General features: G+C 42.3%; 1 protein-coding gene across 5 annotated transcripts in view; it reads right to left on the bottom strand.

The window, feature by feature from the left end:
- RARB (retinoic acid receptor beta) overlaps nucleotides 1–23364 on the bottom strand; it is a 747871-nt gene that overhangs the window by 454828 nt on the left and 269679 nt on the right. The window lies entirely within an intron of this gene.

Raw genomic sequence — 23364 nt, 5'->3', positions numbered from 1 at the left:
GAGCCAGAGTATTAGTGAGTGTTGGCTTGCTCCTATTTGTCAAAAATGTTCCAAGAAAGAGAGGAGTTCAGGGGCACCTGGGTGACTCAGTCAATGAAGCGTCCGAATCTTGATTTCGGCACAGGTCGTGATCTCATGGCTTCGTAAGTTCGAGCCCCACATCGGGCTCTGTGCCGACAGCGCAGAGCCTGCTTGGGATTCTCTCTCTTCCTCTCTCTCTCTCTCCCTCTGCCCCTCCCCCACTCACACTGTCTGTCTCTCTCAAAAATAAACTTTAAAAAAAAAAAAAAAAAGTGGAGCACCTGGATGGCCCAGTCAGTTGAGTGTCTGAAAAATAATACAAAAGAGATAAGCTCAGAGAAGTTCCTGGTTCGCAAACAGAGATATGAGGGAAGGACGTAGTTTAGCGGCTGGGTGCTGGATTTACATGACTGGAAAGGGGAATACAGTTATGGCTTTCTCACCAACGTCTCATGTTTCAGGGGCCTCAACAGAACCACCATTAATGTGAAAGTGACGTGGTTAGAGCAAGGTAACAAAGAAAATGGAGGAAATAGGTCTAGCACAGAACACTGGGTATAGTTACTGGCAGGAGAAGTTACCGGACATAAACAGATGAGAAGCCTACTATGATTCTGAGGAAATTATACTGCCAAAGAAGTCACAGAACTAGTCTGCAAGAACGTGTGTGATGATTCAGGCCCTCGATGGACACGAGGAGAAACTCGATTACGAAACTGGATGACGGTCGCAATGTCTTCCTCAGATCAAACAATGGCAGATAATGGGCAAAAAGGGACCTGTCAGTGGATGGAGCCAGAGGCCACAGAAAATAATGGTCAAGAGAGTTGTACCCAGGAAGTAGAAACACGCTAATCCTCCCACCACTGCCACCTCCCACTGCCTGGTCTAAGTGTGCCCCCAATGCCTGTGCGGGAGACTGACATTACCACTATGGACCATTTCTTTCTTTACCTAAACGGCAATTTGTTAACGCAGTTATATCATCCTTGAGTTACCACTGTATTGTGTGACTTGCGTATGGCTGTGTGTGTGTGTGTGTGGGGGGGGGGGGGGTGGGTTGCGTAGATAACTTGTCTTTTATTATACAGATGCTCAGATCAGGAGCAGCCAACTCTACACCCGATGAAAACAACCAGGCATTATCAGAGATTCTGGATTCGAGCTTGATGCGGTAAGCTGTTGGGGACTCCCAAGGGTGCAGAATACCTAATTCCAAAAGAGCTGCGGGGGAGGAAGGGGTGTGTGGAAGAAGATTCAAAATAGAGGAGGCATGGCTAAAAGAGTCATTTTAATATGGAGTCGGGAGGCCCTAGTGAAAGTGGGGCTTGTGCACATCTTCCTTCGGTCTCAAGATTCTTGGAATCATTGCCGAACTCAGCTGAAAGCCAAGGCATCTGCTGCATGTTAAAATGGACGTAAATGGACTTTCTGCCTAGTAATAGCCCCAGCAACCAATCATGTATGGATAAGCATAACTGTAGCCATACCAGCTCCACTCACATTTCGCTCAAAGCCACTCACACACTCCCTCTTTTCTCTTGAAATCACCTTAACCTCCTTTGTCTCTCTGGAGCATACTGACAATTTCGGTGCGCTCTCTGTCTCCTGACTGCCAGTCCCTCAGGCCTCACAATAATTGGGCACATTTGATTTTGCGGTTTGCACTCTTGTCTATTGTTGGTCAATAGGGGGTTCCCCCCCCCACACCACCAAGCAATTCTCTAACACCAGTCGGGTGTCCCGCAGTGTAGCTCAATTCTGACACCGTGCACACGACATAGCATCGGGTTTCAGGAGACTGCTCCCTCACCTTTAGACATCTGTCCCAAATCCAGGTTATCACTGTGCTTCTGACTACAGACTAGAGGTCCCAACGTCCCTCTCTTCGGATTTAACTTGCTAGAGTGGCTCACAGAACTCAGGAACTGTTTTACTTACTAGATCATCGGTTGACTACAAAAGATACAACCCAGGAACAGCCAGGAGAAACAGGTGCATGGAGCAAGGTACAGAGAAAAGGCACAGAGCTTCCTTGGCCTGCCCGAGGGCCCCGATCTCCCCAAATCTCCACGTGTTCGCTCACTCAGAAGCTCCCCAAACCCAGTTCCTGGGGTTTTTGTGGAGGCATCATTACATAGGCATGATTGATTATATCATTGGTCATTGGCAAGTGATGCAGCCTCCAGCCCCCCTCCCCTCCCCAGAGGTCAAGGGGGTGGGAATGAAAGTTCCAACCCTCCACTTCCTGGTTACTTGTCCTGGCAACCCAGGTGTGGCCCCAAAGCTCATTAACATAACAGAAGACACCTTTGTCGCTTTCCTCAGGGAATTCCAAGGGTTTTAGGAGCTCTGTGTCAAAAAATGGGATGAACCACGTATGTATTCATTAGAAATCACACCATCATAAGACTTTTGCTTTTTTTTTTTTTTCTCTCTCTAGGAAAGGGAGAACGCTCTACATGTGGGTCGAGGAGTGAAGTGTAGAGACTTAGCTGTTTGCCAAAACTCATCCTCCCCTCTCACGTAGCCGCCTGGATCGTGTCAGCGAGCTATGGAACACCCCCCAGCCTGCCACCGCTTATGATCACTTAAGGACATCACTAATAGAACATGGGTCAAGGATAGGAGAGTACCAGGTGGAGGCCTTCAAGAGAGGGGCAGTGCCTCTCTGGCCCTTCCCTTGCCCTAAGCCTCAGCGAGGACACACCCGTCAGCCAAACGTGACCTCGCATTCCGCTTGCGAGAATGCCTCGGGGCAGAGGTTCCAAAACCTTCTCACAGTTCGCGGCGGCCCATGTGGTCGAAGTAATCTTTCCACAGTGCCCCTAGACCGAAAGGAACATCCGAACGATTCATTTGAAAGCAGTTAGGTTGGGCAGCTGGGTGGCTCAGCCAGGTACGCGTCGGACTTTGGCTCAGATCCTGATCTCATGATTCATGAGACCGAGCCCCACGTCGGGCTCTGCGCTGACAGCTCGGATCCTGGAGCCTGCTTTGGATTCTGTGTCTCCCTCGCGCTCTGCCCCTCCCCCCACTCCCAGTCTTTCTCTCTCTCTCTCCCAAAAATGAACATGAAAGAAATTAAAGGCAAATAAAAGCAGTGAGGTCGACGCTGCCAGGATCGCTCCAATCGTAGCCTCCGACACCTCCGAAGAGCCGACGTCTGTCCAAGGAGATGAAGTAACACTGTGCACCCCTGAGGAGTGTGATCCTGTACCCGTGAGCATCCACCGCATGCCGATGGGTGCCATTTTTGCTTTCTTCCGGCAAGGTACATATTTATTGGGGGATCCCAATAAACGAGACGAACGTGTAACGGATGGCTTGCTGGTGATTGCCATGAACAAGCACCGAGAGATTTGTACTAGCCAGTCCTGTGGTGGGAGAACGCTGCTGAAACATCAACTCCTGAGATACAGTAAAATAGCCGGCGTGAAAGGACTAGAAATTACAGAGCTAATACAGACGGCTTTGGAGAATGACTGGAAAGTTCAGAAAGAAGGTGGAAGGTTAGGCTTTGCAGGGTCTATAGGAAATCAAAGAATCACAGCATTTAAAGTAGAAAAGGCCCCCAGGGGCTCCTGGTTGGCTCAGTTGGTTAAGCGTCCGACTTCGGTTCAGGTCATGATCTCACAGTTTGGGTTTGAGCCCTGTGTCGGGCTTGAAGCTGAGAGCTCAGAGCCTGGAGCCTGCTTCAGATTCTGTGTCTCCCCCTCTCTCTGCCCTCCCCTGCTTACACTCTGTTTATTTTTGAGAGAGAAAAAGAGAGAGACATTAAAAAAAAAAAAAAACAGTAGAAAAGGCCGCTATTGATACCTCTAATGTGGAAGAGAAAGCAGAAGAAATTATTGCTGAAGCTGAACCTCCTTCAGAAGTTGTTTCTATGCGGGCCTGGGTGGCTCAGTCAGTCACTTAAGCGTCCAACTTCGGCTCAGGTCACGATCCTGTGGTTTGCGGGTTTAAGCCCCGCATGGGGCTCTATGCTGAGCCCTCTCTGTCCCACTCATGCTGTCTCTGTCTCAAAAATAAACGTGTAAAAAAATTAAAAAAAAAAAAAAAAAAGAAGTGGTTTCTACACCTGTGCTTTGGACTCCTGTAACTGCTCAAATTGGAGAGGGAATGGAAGACGCCTGGGGTGATGATGAAAACTGAGAAGGAAGAGGAGAATGGTGGTGCCGGCCATGAAGCTATCATGCTTAACAGTATAAAAAGGGACACTGAAGTAGAAGTCTCCAATGCTAGAAGCCAAGATGCCCCTGCTGTACTCTCAGACAAAAGAAATGATCGTTTCAGAACCAGCCAAGAATCCAAAGAAAATAAGAACAGAAACCATCAGTGCAAAACTAGAAAAGCCACCAAGTAAAAAGCTAGTGAAAAAGAGAAAAGAGAAGAGAGCGGCTAACCAAAGCACGCATAGTTGTATATTTGGTCATATAACTATTAAGAGGATGTTTATTCAGTGCTAAGAAAACCACTTAAATATGCATGTCTTCGTGACCTACTGGTCATTTGAAAAGAATAACGCATATAAGTTGAGAAGCATCCTTGTTCCTCTGCAACCGTAATCACTTACTGATGAGATTTGTGCGTCTGTTGACTTGGTACCTCGCTTGGTACCTCATTTCGACTTTTGCTCAATACTGGCTTTTAAAAATCACAACCATTTCTGAAAAACCAGCTTCGCAAAGACATGGCATCACCGAAAGGAGTGTAGCGTGGGATCCGATGTTGAAACTCATCTGTGGTAGTTGCATTTGGGGCTGTTGTATTGCAACCATCAGCATTATTCTAACTAGTAGACTGACTAAACTCTTGGATGGCCTTCAAACATAAGAAAATGTCATGCCAAATCAGAATAAGACATGGGTTTTCCTGGTACACTATTCCCTTTTTTAGGACCTGCGTAAATGTACGAGCAACAACACTAACGAACAAGTGCCCTCTGGGATGTAACTCTCTAAAGAGCATGGCCAAGCTCCAGATGGTCTCCAGACACTTCTGGGTCTCTGATCCTTGGCTCTCTTATCAAATTCTAATTCTGGAGTGTTCCCTAGACAAATCTTGAGGAATGATTAGGAAATGAATAAACGCAAATGATTTTGAATGGCTTCTAGTAATTCAGTATTTACTAAGCACCAGGTATCCATTACTTCTGCGTATTAAAATAGAAAATACACACCACCACTAGACACAGAATATATTCTTTGCAAAGTATTCTTAGGAAGAACGGATCCGCATCCATTTGACAAACTGGATCCTAATATCAAATTAAAGCAAAAATCAAATGTTCACTGTTTTCAACATTGCTCCCTGAAAAAATATTAGATTTTTTTTTTTTTTCAGTTAGACTTTTTTCTTATGGACCATATTCATTGTCTATCTTTACTGGGTCATTCACATGTTGATCAGCCGTGTGATGTTCGGTTACTTTTCGACTCTTGAAGTTGAGTCAAAGGAGTTATTTTAAAAATAAACTTAAGTAGGGACCTAGTGATTCTGAGAGCTGAAAGGGACATGAGCAAAATTCTTTGTTGCTTCCCTGACATATTCCTGGAAGTGTTAAGTCCTTTTTTTTGCCTCCTCCTCTCTTTCACAAGCTTAAATCATTAGCTGTGATCCAAACATGTAATGCCTGAAAGCTCTACCTTCTGCACTTGGGGAAACTCTATCCTGTCCTTCAAGAATCAAGTATTACCTTTCCAGGATAGCCTTCCACACCACCTCCCACAAGGGCTGATCCTTCCCCTTCTTTCAGGCTGTCCCAGCACTTTGGATTTTACACGTGCATGAATTCCTGTCTATGTACTTCTGTTACAGTACTTCTGGGATTATATAACCACTTCTGGTTGATGTGTTTATTTGGATGAGGGGTTAGCCAACTTCTTCTGTAGAGGACCTGATGGTAAATGTTTGAGACTGTGCAGGCCGTGGGGTCTCTGGAGCAACTACCAGATTCTGCCCTGGCCGTGGGAAAGCTGCCAGAGACAGTAAGCAAATGATTGGGTGTGGCTAAATTTCAGTAAAGTTTGGACTGAAGGCCAAAGGGCAACAGCTTATGACCTGTGATCCAAATCTTCAAGACAGGGAAGCCCATATTGCTCAGAAAGTCTCCTAGATCATTTATCTTCCTAAAAGAGGCTAGGTCTTTACCCATTTCTCCCAATTCTGTGAGGACACCCGAACAACAAGACCCATTTTTGTCTGAGAAGTTTTGGAAAGGGTTTACGTAACATATGTAAATCTGCGTCCAATGTCAAGTGGGTAAGCTACCTGTTCAAGAAATCACACTCAAGTGGGCACACAGATGTGTTTTTTACTTTGGCCAATAATGTTGGCCCACACAGTGTCTTACATTTCGATTAATTGATAATATTTTTAAATAGTTATTAAAAATATTAAAAGGCTTTCCTGACAACTTGGAAGACGTGGCCATATACCAGCCACCTTCCCTTATGGTAACCATCAATTAGACCTGAGTAGTAGCTCTCTTTTAAAAGGAGCACGGAAGCTCCAGGTTCCCACTCGCCACCACTATCGTTCTCCAACACCGCTTGTGAGTGTCAGTTGCCATTTATAATCTCCCGTGTGCTCGGCCCCTTTCTTCAGGTTACATGTCTGGGTCCTCTGGTCATTTGGGTTTGCCACCCCTGATACAGGTATTAAAAACTCCTGGAAGATTTCAGACCATAAGACTTCGACTTGCCTTGCACCCATGCGTGTTTTATTTTTTCTTCCTTGCACACCCACCGTAGGCAGACCAGTTTTCGTGATGAATGAATTTTATACCTGTATCCCTCAAAGTGGGAGGGGTCTAACAGGCTTTTTTTTTCCCACATTCAAACCACAACTTCTGCTTTTCTCCAGCCCCGATTCTGCCTTCTGATTGTGTGAGCCTCTCGTGTGATCTCATTTATCTACTTACTAGATTCTTCTTTTAAAAAGTGCAAATGCTCCTTTAGTTTTTAATGATAAAATACAGGCACCAGCTCATCAGCATCTTCAGTTCTAGTAGAAAGTGCATCTGATGCTCAACCACTCCTCATCAGGGAAATACAAATCAAAACCACACTGAGATACCACCTCACACTGGTCAGAGTGGCTAAAATAGACAAATCAGGAAACTACAGATGCTGGCGAGGATGTGGAGAAACGGGAACCTTCTTGCACTGTTGGTGGGAATGCAAACTGGTGCAGCCACTCTGGAAAACAGTGTGGAGGTTCCTCAAAAAATCAAAAATAGAACTACCCTATGACCCAGCAATAACACTACTTGGAATTTATCCAAAGGATACAGGAGTGCTGATTCATAGGGGCACATGTGCCCCAATGTTTATAGCAACGCTTTCAACAACAGCCAAATTACGGAAAGAGCCTAAGTGCCCATCAACTGATGAATGGATGAAGAAGATGTGGTTTTTATATACAATGGAATACTACTTGGCAATGAGAAAGAATGAAATCCTGCCATTTGCAGCAGCATGGATGGAACTGGAAGGTATTACGCTGAGTGAAATCAGTGAGTCAGAGAAGGACAGCTATCCTATGTTTTCACTCATATGTAGATCTTGAGAAACTTAACAGAAGACCATGGGGGGAAGGGAAGGGGAAAAAAAATTAGTTCCACACAGAGAGGGACGGAGGCAAACCATAAGAGACAAGCAGAGAGAACAAACTGAGGGTGGATAGGGAGTTGGGGGAGAGGGGCAAATGGCTGATGGGCATGGAGGAGGGCATTTGTTGGGACGAGCACTGGGTGTCGTATGTAAGTGATGGACCACGGGAATCTACCCCAAAACCAAGAGCACCCTTTACACACACTGTACGTTAGCCAATTTGACAACAGATTATATTAAAAAAAGAAAGAAAGAAAGTGTATCTGAACGTTTATGTTAGCCACTTGCTATACCCAAGTGAATAAGCAGGACTTCAAATATGAAGATAACCCCCTTACTTTTGGCAGAAGAGCACATGTCCTCACGGTCACTGCCTCACTAGAGGAGCTGGGCTGAGGTACACCTATTAGTCTAGCTTGCTTCGTGTCCTACAGCCTGCTTTTGGGCTAGAGGTGGAAGGAACGGGTCAGCGCATACAGTTCAAGTAAGACCTGTAATAACAGCCAAAGTTTATGGAGCGTTGTCTATAGCCAGGCGTCCTAAAATCTCTTACATCTATTGTTTCCTCCTCACCATACGGTCATAAAGTACACACTGTTACTATATTTATTTTATAACTAAGAGAAATGACACAAGAAGGTAATTTGCCAAAGTCAAATGGAGGAGCACAGATGAGGACCCAGGAAATGTGATTTCAACGTATATTCCTCGGACCACTAAACTCAACAGCCCCCTCCCTCTCACACTTCCTAGATGGCCTTTTAGCAGAACCAAGCTTCTTGTTCAAGTGAGTTCAAACCCAAGGTATTGCTAGCAATCGACTAACTCAGCTATCACCCTGAAATCTAACGGCAATAAGACTACATTCTAGAACTACCCACATTTTTTACTAACAACACAAACATACATATTTACTATTCCTAGGCCGAAGGAAGCTGGGGAATTGGTTAAAAAAAATTAACGGAGCCTTTAAAAATTGCATTACAATTTTTTCAGTCTGTATTGGGAATGACACTGCCCAAAGCCTGATATACTCTGGATACTCTATTTGCTGAGATTTTCATTTTTATGACCAAAGTGGGCATTTGGTTACAGCTGCTTTAAAATTTTTCTGAAATCAAGATTAAAGTTGTCCCTTAAAACAAGGAACCCTGGGACCTCCATCTCCCATCTGCCTGCATTGTAATGGACTCAAAATGACTTTCTGGGGGAGGATCTTGTGTTGCCTGGGACACTCTTATGGCTCATAGTTAAGCAAAACCAGGTACCCTTCTACTGAGGCATATCTCATTGTTAAATACCCTGACTTCCACAGGAGGGTATTAATTCTATCCCCAGCTGGACACAAAAAGCACACGGCTTAGCACTTCCTGAAAAAACAGAGCAGCTCTTCTCTAGGTGCTTTCCCAAGAATATAACCTTAAATTCATTACAGATTCAGTAATGTCTTTCAGGAACTTGGTTGAGAGACGATGTACTCTGGACAACTCCCCAAACCCAGGTCTATTCCTCAGAAAGAGGTTCTTTCCTGTTTTGATATCCAAAAAAAATTATACAGGGTATACATTTACTCTTTTTTTTTTTTTTTTTTTTTTTTTAATACAAGTTCAGGAACCTCACAGACACCATGTAAGAAAAAAACACTCAACGCTCCAGCCAGCCCCGGGCTTGATGACAGATCATCAGGAAGTGACAATCAGAACCACGTAAGGCTGAATCTGATGGGAGTATTCCCTTCTCTCACAGAATTGATTTTCAATTACCTTTGCACTGGTCTACACTGAGAGATCATAGGAAAGAGCTGATGAAGGTTATCACTGCTTCTGATGAGGATGTTGTTTGTGACACTATTTGAGGTCTTTTGAGAAAGACTTATTGGAGAACTTTCTCGTTGGTCTCAATATCAGGCAGAATGGGGCTTCTCCAATCAACGGGTTTCATCTCACTCATGAACACTATGAATCATCTTTGCCCCTTCTCTTGGGCTGCTGAAAGGCTCAGGGTCCAATATGTGGCCCTTCTCTACAAAGGAGACTTGACTTCAGCGATGGGCTGGGTGTCTCCCTGATTCTATCTCATTTTTTCATTATAATTTTCTCTTCCCCTCAACTATTTTTTTCTTCTGATACTGAACAGATTGTAGTAATGCATTTTAGTTAAGATCTTCTGAATAAAGAAGTGTACATATATGCAACCCCCCTCCCCCCGGCCAAAGGGACTAGCTCCAATAATGATCCAATTGCTACCACGAAACCCTGAAAGCTAAGCTCGACTCTTTCTTGGCCTTCAGGCCCACACAGTTGATTCTGTTTGAAATCCATTCACTTATAACTCCACTGTCACCACCCTACTTCAGGCCAACAGCAACTCACTTCTGGGGCACTCCAGTATCTTAACTGGTCGTACTCCTACAATGGTTCACCCCTACAGTGGGGCAGAAGGGGTGCAGGCAGTACACCCCTACATCAGCAATGTCTGGTCCACTGCCTTATCCAACCTATTCTCTGAGTTTCAACTATGCTGGAAAGTCTACATTGGCTTATGATATAGTCTCGATGCCTTAAAAGACCTTACAAGTCCCTGGAGAATCTGAAATGAGCACTTTTTCACACAACCCACGGACTGTCTCTTCCTCAAAAGTACAAGGTCCGCCCCTCCCTCTTTTGGGCATTTACACATGCTGTTCCCTTTGCCTGGAACACTCTTATTTCACACTCCTGGCTTTTACTTGGTTCTCAGTTCTCAATTTAAATGTTTTTGTTTTGTTTCTTACAAAGGGGGAAGTTTTCCTAGACTCTTATGTTGTGTTACACATGCCTTCCAGAAGAGTTATTGTTTGGGAAGAATATCTTGTTATATTTGACTGCAGTGACTACTTGAATAGCTTGTTTTCTCTGCTACACTACGGGGCAAGGACTGCATCTGTCTTGTTCACTGCTCTAGTCCAGGTCCTGGCACACTCAAAAAATAATGGTTGATGGACTGAATGAGCTACATCACCATTAAACATGAGGAATCAGAAAATGCCAATGTAAGATTCTCGGTTAGTGGGTCTTTAGTGGACCCACACATGTAATGAAACAATCTGCAGAAGTGCTCTTACTTAATGTAAAACAAATTCATTATATTTGATTGGTCCTTTTCTATCTCCCAATATTTTCCCTTTAAAATGGAGAAAAGAAGAATCCACACAAGCATGTCATTCCTGGGTCGATTGCTTATTCAGGTGCCGTAAGTCACCCAGGATAATGGAGCAATAAAGACAAAGCGCATCTTCAGAGATCTTCCCATTTTTCAAAAGATACTGTGTTATTTAGACTTAAAGTAAGACTTTGGTTGTCTGAGAGAAAGCAGAGAAGAGAGATAATTACCAAGTCATATAGAGATTTAGCTGCCAAAGTCACTGGGTAGCCTCCCACTCCTCCTGCACAGCAAGTATGAACTTGCTCATAACATTAGTGGTTTATACCTTTTTGTGAAAATAAGTTGTACTGTCACCTTTTTTTTGGGGGGGGGGGGGGACACAGAGTACAAAGCCAAGCAATATCACAGACTTCTATTCTGAGGCTGAAGTGTGTAGGTCGACCTAAGATTGTCCAACAGGTACTTGGTTTGACTTCTTTTCCTTCCTGCATTCTTGACTGTGGCTCGTTTATAAATTCTAATGAGATGCTCCTGTTTCATACATAGGAGGATCTCGTAGGTTATAACCTCCATCAAATTCCGACAAACTGATTACTGTGATCTCTGATAAAACATTTTAACTCAAGGATGTGTACGGGGCATTTCCAAACTAGTTAAAATGTTCACTTACTCAAAGCAAGCGCAGAGGGGGCTTCTGGGTTGCTCTAGGACTCAGTTTCTCGGACTCTGCTACATCTCAGGCCCTGAGTTCTGTGAGATGCTCTGTGCTCTCCTTCAGTGACTTCTGCGAACTCGCAATCAAGAAAAATCTCACCCAGCAGAGCAAGTAAACTCCATTACTAAGGCGTCAGGTACACAGGTGGTCTACAGAACAGGCTCACAGAGGAAAAAAGAAATCACTTCTCAAAATTATCTCTGTGGGAGAGAGTCTGGGCTCTCCCTAAAGAGAAATGATTCTCTTCAAAAATGAAAAATTAAAGCATGTGAAGCACAATTAGAAACACTGACTTCTTCTGCATACAGATTCAGCACAATTAAGGAATCATCTTCACACACGTACACACGCTCACCAAGGTATTGTCTGCCCTTTTTGAACAACTGAATTTCAGAGACTGAAAATGCCATTCACAGTAAGTAACATGGTTTTCTATGTATTACTAAAACACAAACAAAAATCCTGTGGATCAAGCGGTGAAATAAGCCCTTCTTACTCCTTGTTTTTTATTTTACACTCTTTCAAGCGGCTCTTTTCAGATTTGGCACATATTTTTATCATGGGTCATTCTTTTGCCTACAAATGGAAACCTGAGTTGAATACACTGGTTAAGGTCCTCTTAAAATGTCTTTGTACTCAGAGTCCAACCCTTCCAAATCACTTTTCGATTCAATCTTTGATAACTGCGCATTTTTTTTAGTGTTTATTTTTGAGAGAGAGAGCGAGTGAGCATGAGAGAGGGTGGGGCAGAGAGAGAGAGGGAGACACAGAATCTGAAGCAGGCTCCAGGCTCCAAGCTGTCAGCACAGAGCCCAAGGTGGGGCTGGAACTCGCAAGCCATCAGGTCATGATGTGAGCTGAAGTCGGATGCTCCAGTGAGTCACCCAGGTGCCCCGGTAACTATGCATTTCTAAAAAAGAGTGTGCCATTATTGTCTCTAAGTTGCCAACCATTTGGCCAGTTTTCATGCAAGAGCTTTTTGGATCTTACTCAGTGTCAACAGAACTTGGTCAGACAATAAGCTAACCCTTTCATCCAATGGTCCTTAAATGACTATCTTAAATATGAACAAGTTCTTTTGTCTGGTCATGCAACTAGAAATAACCGTCATGTTTACGCATGCAAAGAACGGTAATTGTGTTACAGCTGCTCCCAACAACACCTGTAAGACGCCATAAAATAAAAGCTGTATCTTGATTTTAGGAATACTAAAATTTGCGTGTGAGGTAGGGAAGGGAGTGTGCCTTAGAATCCGTGAAATGCAACTTTAGAGACTCATCCCAGGAAACAAGGTAAAATCCTTTTAAGACAGGCTTGATTATTCTCACTCTAAGACAAGTATTTTAACTCAAAGATACTTTTAGAGCATTTCCAAACTAGTTAAAACTCTACATTATTTGCATGTAGAGTAGCTTCGTGATAGAATCAACCCAAATTGATAATTGTTCCAACCGGCCAGTTTGAGTGCGTGGGTCTTTGGTGTGAGGAATTTCACCAGAAGCTATCTTGGATCCAGAGGAGGCAGAAGTCTTATGAAGGGTAATACTTCTCACTTCTCCCAGCTACACAGCGATGGAGGGGACGGAATAGGATACTCTGGAAACACAACTGGTTTAAACACGTCATTGCTTACCTAAGCCCCACCCTTCCTTATACATAATAACGACACAAATGTATGCTTTTAAAACACCCAAGAAAACAAACTAGTTAAGTAGGAGTGTAGGTAGACAAAGCGTTTTTTTTTTTTTTAAGTTTGTTTATTTTGAGAGACACCCCAAGCAGGGGAGGTGCAGAGTGGGAGAGAGAGGATCCCAAGCAAGCTCCGATGTGGGGCTCAAGCCCATGAAGCGTGAGATCATGACCTGAGCCGAAATCAAGTCAATCAACTGACTGACCCAGCCAGGTGCCCCAACAAAGAATATATTTTTTTTTTACACACCGTCTTCAAATCACTCAAACGTTTTGGTTAATTCACAAATTCTTTTACGCATAAAATCCAGGAACGATACCAATAATTTCCAGGGGAACACGACAGGCCTTTCTATCCTTATGGTCCCATATACACATGCTCTCGGCCTCTATTTTCCAAGGGAGAGTGGGCAATGCCCATACAACCAAACTGTCCTGCTCTCTACTCTCTACTCTTCCTGCCTTGGTGGCCACTACTCGTTGCTAGGGAACTCTCTGGCCAGAGTTCCACTTAACAGCCTTTAGTTCAAAATTCTTTCCTAAACCCATCGTCTCCATCACAGCTTGGTGGCAAGACTGTCTGTGAAACCCTGGGTCTGTCTCTGGCTGAGAAGATTCCAAGGACCTGAAACTAGCATTCGATGGAGATTAGCAGGATTTGATGAATTAAGTGACAGCTCAATTATAACCCGAAAGTTGTACAGAAAAGAATAATGATGCAACTCCTTCTCCTTTACTAAATAAAGTAATTATCTTTTTTTTTTTAGCCCTTGCATTTGAAAGATGACTGTATTCTCTGAATAAGAAAACAAACAAGCCAAAAATAACTCCTCTGGACATTTATTGTTAAAGAAAGAAAGGATCGGGTCTTAGGGTTGTCAAAATAGACGCAATATGAAAATGCAGACTTTTGGGAAATTTACAGTGTTGCTGAAATGCATCGCAGCAGCAGCAATTTAATTTCCTTATCAGTCTCCCAAGAGAACCTGGGAACAGAATGTGCCCAAGTCCAAGAGGAATTCCTGAAGGGAAAGCAGAAAGAAGCTAATTGAAAGCAGTGGTACCAGACTGTGTCAGTTCAGATAATGCAAATACAAAGGGGCAAAAGCAAGGAAATTATCAGGGAGAAATGGAAACAAGAAGAAAAAGATCGGAACAAAAATAAACCAAGTGACAGATCACTTTATAACGGGATGTGTTTTAAGATAAATGGTGAGTCGGGACAAAGCCACATGAAAAAATACTGGCTTCCAGTGATGCTGAATATCTATCAAAACACCAAAAAAAAAAAAAAAATTAGGTATTTACTAGATAAATAGAAAATACCCTAACATTCGGGAAAGAAAAAATCGAGGATGTATCTAAAAAGAACACAGATTTTATAATCCCTGTGGTTTTTGTATCGTGAGGTTGGTTAGACTCAGCATAACATAAAGGACATTGAACATTAATTTCCAATGCACCAGGATTAGAAAAACCATTAGTTTTTATAAAGGAAAAGCTAGTTTTTTAATGCCCCACAGTACAGATAGAAAAATTAGTATGTAAGAAGATACCTCTTTAATATTGGTATCAAAGTTAAGGTAAATGTTTATCTTCTAAGATCTTGAGAAACCTCGTTGCTACTCCAGTGTAATAGTTCAAGTGGATTATGTTTCCAAATAGGATGCTTACTTGATGCTGATATTAAATTACAAATCAGTAAATAGATCAACAGGTCTTCTAGCATCAGTGCTTCTCAAACTTTGCAGTGTGTACAAATCACTTGGGGGATCACGTAAATGCAGAATGATGCAGAAGGTCTGAACTGAGGCTCCAGAATCTGCATTTCAACAAACTTCTAGGTTAAAGATGTTGAGGCTGCTGGCCTGTGGACCATGATTTAAATAGCAAGGCTCACCATGCGGCCTCTGCTCGTGGGGAGTCGTTCACAAGCAATACGTGAACTGAAAAGGATGACCAAGTTCCAGCTCAGAACCATGGCTGGTCTCAACTATGTATTTTGGTTTAGGATCACCTATGTCCAAATAACTGTTAGCCTCTATAAGAGCCTGCTTCCCCTTTTATTTAAAATAATTTTCATAACCCAAACACTGAACAACTGCCTAATACCCGGGGTGTGACGGGTTAGGTTATAAATGGAAATGCGGACTCCTGCCCCCCCCAGTTCGGTTTATAATCGAACACAAAGACCTTGGTTGTGGTGTGTATGTGATATTCTAAACCAGAAAACCACACCAGAGTAGATGCCTGTTGTCAAATCACATCCAAATCAAAGGTTTAATCTGTTGTCAGAGTGAAAGAAAGGAAAACGGAATATAAAATTTGGTAGCAATGGAGATAATTTCACTTAGGAAACACAGATTGCAATACATATTATTGAGCTGTCAGTTTGCTTTTGACAATTCTTAGGGAAGGGCGTGGCATTTCATAAAAAAGCAGTCTGCTAGGCAACGAGGGAGAGCATTTCCACATGCACAACAAATATGGCTGCAGGTGTCAACAGTATTTCGGTGGCTAAAATATGTATATACTAAGAGTGATCAGGGATATGCAAATCACAGCCACAAGGAGGTATCACCTGACATCCGTTTGGATGGCTATTATCAAAAAAATAAAAGTGTTGACAAGAATATCGGGAAAAGGGAACCCTTGAACACTGCTGGTAGGCATGTAAATTGGTACAGGCATTACAGAGAACGGTACAGAGTTCTTCAAAAAACCAAAAACTATAACTAGTGAATGATCCAGCAAAACTTCTTCTGGGTATATATTCAAAGGAAATGAAATCGGTGTCTCAAAGAGATATCTGCACCCCATGTCTATGGTCATTAGCCTCAATAGCCAAGCTATGGAAACAAAGTGAGTGCTCTTGATGGAGGATGAGCTGAAAGACTGTGATTGATTGATATGTGTGTGTGTGTGTGTGTGTGTGTGTGTGTGTGTGTCCACATAATTAAACACCTATTAATTGCTCAGTTTTTAAACACAGGAGATCCTGACATTTCCAACAACATGGATGAACCTGAGGAGAAGCATGCTAAGTAAAATCGAGCAGGCACAGAAAAAAAAATACTGGGTGATCTCACTTGTAAGTGGAACCTAAAAAAGTCACATGCACAGAAGCAGAGAGTAACCGGTGGTTGCCGAGGGCGGGGAGAGGGTGGAAATGGAAGGAGATATTAGTCAAAGGGTACAAAGTTGCCGCCGTGTAGGATGAACAAGTCTACAGATCTAACGTAGAGCATGATGGCTAGAGTTAATCCTGCGTTGAATACTGGAAATTTGTTAGAAGATTTCAGGTGCTCTCACAACAACAACAAAGCAACTATGTGAAGAGATGATATGTTAATTTAGCTTCACTGTAGTAATCATTTCACTATGTCTATGTATATAAAATCATGATGTTGCACCCCTTAAACGTATACATTTTTTACCTAAAAAAAAGATGGTAGGGAACTTAAAAATAGCAGCTGGTAATTAACAACTAAAATTAAATATAGTTTTAACTCTCAAATATAATTGAGGCACTTCCTAAGATGATGCCACTAACTTTTCCTTCGAAGCCTTTATAAAAATATAGATCTCAGTAAATGAAATCAACACAGTATTAGGAAGGATCACTTGCATCTGAAAAAACAGGACGGATTTGTTATGTATTCTAGACTTCCTTGCTGCCACGGCCATACAAGTGTTTAAACGGTATGAAAATAATGCTGCCAAGCTTTGGAAAAACGCAAGAGGCTGGAAAAAGAGCCAAGATGTTACAAATTTCTCCCCACTCCACCGTTCTCCTTTCTGTCAAACTCATAAAAATGTACATAATCCGCACACATTTGTAAAAGCACACTCTATTTATGTCAAAGTAAACTTAAATTTGGAGCTTTATGTGTCTTTCACATAATGCAGCTCATTGTTTTCCTGAGAAATGAGGATGACAGATTTTGATACCTGGGGCAATGCTGAGATTATTCAATTTGAGTTGGGTAATTAAGAACAGATTCTTACTACTAATGCTTGATCAACTTAAACTGCTACAATACAGAAAATACTCCTTCTTCCTGAGATTCTGAAACTTAATATCTTTTAAAAATGGGAAAAGCCAAAAATTATTTCTCCTCCAGAGCAAGACATAATTAAAGCCGTCTAAGGCTGCAGCTACATGACTAAACGAAGCCAACTTATTGGATTATTTTTCCCCTTCACCATGTCAACTGGCGCTGTGTTCTCTCATTGGAAGAAAGCTTAATATTTAAAACAAAATTTGCTCTACATGAAGCCGTCGGTGCTTTTAAAACATTTCTAAAAGTCAGCTTGTAGGGTAGAGGGAAAAAAAAGCATTGAAATAACTGATTTTGAGTCCTAGGCTCTTACAGTTACTAACTCAGTGGTTTCAAGCATCTCAGAAGCTGGGTCTCCCCATTTGAGGAGTTCCTCAGAGACAGGAAGGACTAAATAACGTAACACATACGAATACCCTTTAAAAACTAAGGAATGCTATAAATATATTAGTTTTGTGATTTAGCTAACAACAGGAGCAGCAACCGTGAAAGCCAGAGACTGAGACACGGTGACATTTATTTAGCCTAGACATGATGAACTGTCAGTCTATGAGCGTGGTCATTCCTACCTTCCCATTTTTTGGGGTCTGTTCCTGAGACCAGTCCCGACGAGAATTTCTGAAATCAGTCAGGAGACAAAAACAATACAGGTATAGTTTAAGAAGACTGAATGTCAAACATTTTTAACCAGACACTTGAGAACTGAAAATTCTCCAAATAGGGAAAAAGGGAACAGAAGTGTTATAGGTAATAATTACAGGAATCAGCTTTCACTCACAGGCTGGGGAAACAAAGGGAAGAGGTCGGAATTGTCACAACTTAAAGCTCAAAGAAGGGACCCACACCTCTGAGGAGAGGGCTCCGCCTGACAGGTGCTGGTGGCTTTGAGACCGGCTCTGGGAGTGCCGGAAAAGCTACACGCTGGAATCGACTGGAGCGAATAGAGAAACTGGGGCTGCCTGGGTGAAGAAGCATGGCTGACGTAGGGCTCCCAAGAAGGGAAGCAAACCAAATCATGCCCCCTTAACTGATATACACGTCTTTAACAATGACAGTAACTATACTAAAACAGTCACACCAGCTAATATTTATTAAGCTTTTATTAAAGTGTTAGGAACGGCCTGGTGTTAGGTCTCAGCATATTACATACACTTATTTATGAGCGACCTCGCCAGCTTAAGTGTCATATCCAAGATTCTACCATATGTATGTGGCAAGGCGGGGATAAAATTTGGCCTGGATAATGGCAAAGCCCAAGATCTTGCCCCGTATCTCACGATTTCCACATGAAGATTCATTCTGTATGGAATTGCTGCCTGGAGACTGGCAGGGAATATCTGAATGAAAAGGTGCAGAAATAATACTGACATGGGGAAGCTAATTTCAAGTGATACCAGTTGTAGCAACGTTTTAAAGTTAGCTAATTATAAAAAAAAAATCGTTTTAACATTAGCTCATGCACAGTGTTAATGTTTAAAACCTTTCACAACTTGAACATAGCAAAAACTGCAGAGAAGCAAAGTGGCTTCGAAACCGTTAAAATTAATGGCACAATATTCCGTGTAGAAAAACAAAACCAAAACGTTACAGCAGTGGAGACTGAAATCCATCGAAACCATTCTTGGAGGTGCCTGGGTGGCTCAGTAGTTTGAGCAACGGACTCTTGGTTTTGGCTCAGGTCAACATCCCAGGGTCGTGGGATCGAGCCCTGCATCCAGCTCTGCACTGAGCACGCAGCCTGATTAAGATATTCTCTCTCTCTCTCTCTCCCCACCTTATGCTCCTCCCCCACTTGCATGCTCTAAAATAAACACACACACACACACACACACACACACACACTCCATTCTCCCCCTCTTCCTGGGCACTAAATCAGACCCAGGCTCCCCTGCAGTTAGGTGTGGCCACATGACTGAGTCCCAGCTAATCGGCTGTGAGGGGGAGTGCTGTGTGGTACGTACTTCCTTATTTGGCCCAGAAAACCCTCCTGCCTTCCTCTCTTCCTCCTTCTCTGGGTGGATTCCGAGGACATCTGAACTTTAGAAGATGGAAGAGACTCAAGTCAGAAGATGCCTGGATAGATGAATTGTCTTGTGGAAGGTTAACTGCTAGTGACCTCCACCCCGATCCTGGGCTTTTCTGTACTTGAGAAATAAACTTCTATTATGACTGAGCCATTTCATGGCTGAGTGCATTCACTGCTTCATGTACCCTTAACCGATATACACATGATTTTTAATAATTATATTATATACTAAAATAATCATGGCAGCTAATATTTATTAAGCTTTTGTCAAACTGTTAGGAACTGTGTGGCGTTAGATCTTAGCATATTACGTGTATTTACTTGCAAAAGACCTCGCCGGGTCTTCACTCAGAACCTCTCTACGCTTTGCACGAGGCAAAAATGAGCCTAGTTGATTCTCTTACACTTCAAATTAGGCTAGAGGAAGAAAACAAAGAGATCTATCTGTAAGAAAAATAAGATCACCGTTAGAAACACACAATAAACGGCTGATAGCTTGATGGCAAAGAAAGAGGCAGACGGACTATAGAAACCATATTAAAAAAAAAAACAACAAAACTGCAGTGTGGGACCGTTTGGTGAGCTCCACCCACCCTTAGAGTTTTCGAAGGAATCACAGTGTAATTGTTCCCCTCAACTGATGTTTATAATGATGACTAAGTGGCCAAAAAGTCACGTTTCCCAAGTTCTGTTTAAGAAAGCAGGGAAGTGCTACCATATGCCTGTGAATATTTTTCAACTGACATGGTCAAGGTTAAAAAAAAAAAAAAAAGAATGGCAGGAGGGAAGGAAGGGAATCCTGCCGCCTAAGGGATGTGTTTCAGTTAGCTGGAAAATTTACTTAGGTGGAACAGCAAATTTTTAAATGGTGGAATACTGCTGTGCATTGGTTTATCTAAGAAGCCGTCCTTTGCAACATCACAACGATAAATCCTGTAGGAAACTCAGATGGCGGTTTAGATTTGATAAAATGCAGAATATCAGGAACAGTCTCCATTTTTTACTGCTGTCCCATTCTACGGGAAACAAACCACCTTTTCTGCCGATGTGAATCACAAGAGCTCATTCTCAGAAGCTGCTGCCTAGGCTCACATTTCCTATTTGCTGGTTATCTTTCCACTGCTGTCATTCTGGGGCACACACTGTAAACTGTGTAAGTGATCTGTGCTGCTTTCCTGCTGGGATTAGTAATAGCCATACTACCAAATATTACTGTGCAATCGACCTGCGGCTTGCATTTAGATTACATTTGATTTCTATTCTTGGGAAAGGCATGCTTTAATTTTCCTATTACGTTAAAACTGATAATGCATAAAAAGAAGATATCTATTCACGATACTGACTTTATAAAGTGGGTGTGATTTGCTTTAGAATAGCAATGCTTGTCCCACCAAATGTGCATTTATGATTTAGACCAGCCAACCTATGGGGAAGGGGGGAAAGACTGACAAGTAAAAACAGTGGAATGGGAAGCAATCCCAACTGCAAGGCAGATAATAGAAGCTGCTTGAACCTACATACTAGAGAAATTTCAGGAGAGTGCAAATCTGATGATCACATTCTTCCAGTCTCTCCTTCCAAATGCACAGAGGCTTGTAAACAGCTGAATCCATTATTCACAAGGCCAAAGAAGGAACTAAGACTGTTGTATCAGAACCCGTGGAGCCTTACTTGGCAAAACATAAGACTGATACCCTTTATGGTACCACAAATCTTTTTTTTTTGTTTTGTTTTCTGTTTTTTGCACATGTATACACTAAACAGCTGTCACTTCTTTTTATACCTGTTATGAATTTTTTAAAAGTGCTATCAAAGCACTTGTTTTACTATCTTTTTACTGTCTTTATTTTTTTTTTTTCTTTTACAGTAGGTCTCAGAGAAGCCTGGATGCACATCCTAAAGCTCATTAGGTAGGAGAGGAATAACGTCCAGCATGTGTAGGTTCTCTGTGGGGACTCGGGATATTTGTATGTGGTGTAAACTGTAGGGAGCTAAAATAAAAATTCTCTAACACTGAAAATAATGTCATTATGAAAATCTTGTACCTTTAGAGTAAACCCGCAAAAATGATAATGATTATTTTCTTCATTCAGAATTTTAAAAATGCTTTAACTTACTATGACATGATACGTGCTTAAAGCAAAGCACACAAATTCTAAGCTCAATGAGTTTTCACCGCCTCTATGCCCATCAATTGAGATTAAGAAATAGAAGACGACCAACAAACAGAAGCTCCCTTTATAGTCATTACCTCCACGCCACCAGGGAAGCTACTCCGTGAACTCTGAACACTGGAGATGAGTTTTGCATGTGCATATCTACATACTGGAATCAGTTTCTACTTTTATATACATGAACTTCATCTGTATTGTCATATGCAGTTGGACTTTATTCTCACTGATGCATACGATAGCCCGTTGTTGTCAATATACCCCAATTTATTTTTCCATTCTACTTTTTATTTTTTTATTTAAAAAATTTTTTTAGTATTTATTCATTTTTGAAAGAGAGAGAGAGAGAGACAGAGACAGAGAGACAGAGCATGAGCCAGGGGAGGGGCAGAGAGACAGAGGGAGACACAGAAGCTGAAGCAGGCTCCAGCCTGAAGCCAGACTTGAACCCACGAACTGTGAGACCATGACCTGAGCCAAAGTTGGACGCTTAACTGACTGAGCTACCCAGGCACACCAATCCATTCTACTCTTAACGGACCTTTGGGTATTTTCCAGCGTTATTAGGAATAGTAGGAGTTTTGTGTAATATGCTTTTAGTGAACACACACTAGTACTTTTTAGTAGGTTTCTATCTATAGCATCAATGGGTCATAAGATCTATGCGTGTTCAGAAGGTTTAGTAAATACTGACAGTTTTCCAAGGTGGTTGTACCAACTTCCATTCCCACCAGCACTGTATGGGAGTCTTGGTTGCTCCATACCCTCAACTAAAACTTGGTGTGATCTGTGTTTTTCATTTTAGCCATTCAGGTAGCCGTTCGCAGTATGACCTGAATTTGCATTTCTCTGCTGACTAATAATATTACACAGACTGAGACTTTTTGATATAGTTTCAAATAAATGTATATTTTACAGAATTCTCAAACAGTAAAGGATCTCAAAGATGACCCATTCCTGGGACAGCATTTGTGTGGCAAATCTGTCCCCACTAAACCCCCATACCACCCGCTCCTGTACCCTTAGAATACACGGCAATAGATCACTGACCTGGATTCAGCTTCAGAAACCTTTCCAGGGTGACTGGGTGGCTCACTCAGTCGGTTAAGGGTCCGACTCTTGATTTCGACTCAGGTCATGATCTCCCCGTTTGCAAGATTGAGCCTGCGCATCAAACCTGCGCTACGAGCGCAGGACCTGTTGGGATTCTCTCTCTCCCTGTCTCCTGCCCCTCCCCAGCTCACACTCTCACATCCTCTCTTTCTCTCTCAAAATAAATAAATCTACTTAAATTAAAAAAAAAAAAAAAACCTTCCCAATACAACTCATTATATGGTCAGTTCTACGCAAACAAAATCAACTCACAAGAGGAATCTTATTGACCAGATGAAGTTTACCAGAAACAGAAAGACAGAACTAGTAGAAATGGCTAAGGTAGACTGCTCTGGGTTTAAATTTCAGATCTGCCATTCACAAGGGCAGACAAGAAGATCTTTCTTTATGACACCTTGGCCTTTCTCAAGTTGGTGTGACTTGCTTTATGGTAGCAACGTTCAATTCATTGAGCTGAGTGATACTGACAAGTTACTTCATCCCAAGAAAGTGGTACCATGAGGATTACCTAAAAAAAGATTCGTACCATTTTCAGTTCTCAACCTCCTTCCCCTTGTTCAAGGACAGCTTTCTCCTGGGCACAAATCTTTCATGATTGCTGTGAATCTGCCTGCTCTGGAATCGGTACGTTTCCTAAAAGCCTGCTGAAGACAGCAGGAATGTGGGCAATGACCATGAGTCACCAAGGTCTTTCCTGATTTTTGTCTACATCAAGACACTTACTTTTGGGTCATTTCATCTATAACTATGATAAAACATGCAGGAAGATTCAGGGATGGAAATACCAGAAGGAGGGGGGTCACGTTCC

Source organism: Acinonyx jubatus, chromosome C2 (genome assembly GCF_027475565.1).
Source record: "Acinonyx jubatus isolate Ajub_Pintada_27869175 chromosome C2, VMU_Ajub_asm_v1.0, whole genome shotgun sequence".
NCBI lineage: Eukaryota > Metazoa > Chordata > Mammalia > Carnivora > Felidae > Acinonyx > Acinonyx jubatus.
Note: the sequence above shows the minus strand (reverse complement) of the source record. Positions and strands in the feature narration are given on the sequence as shown.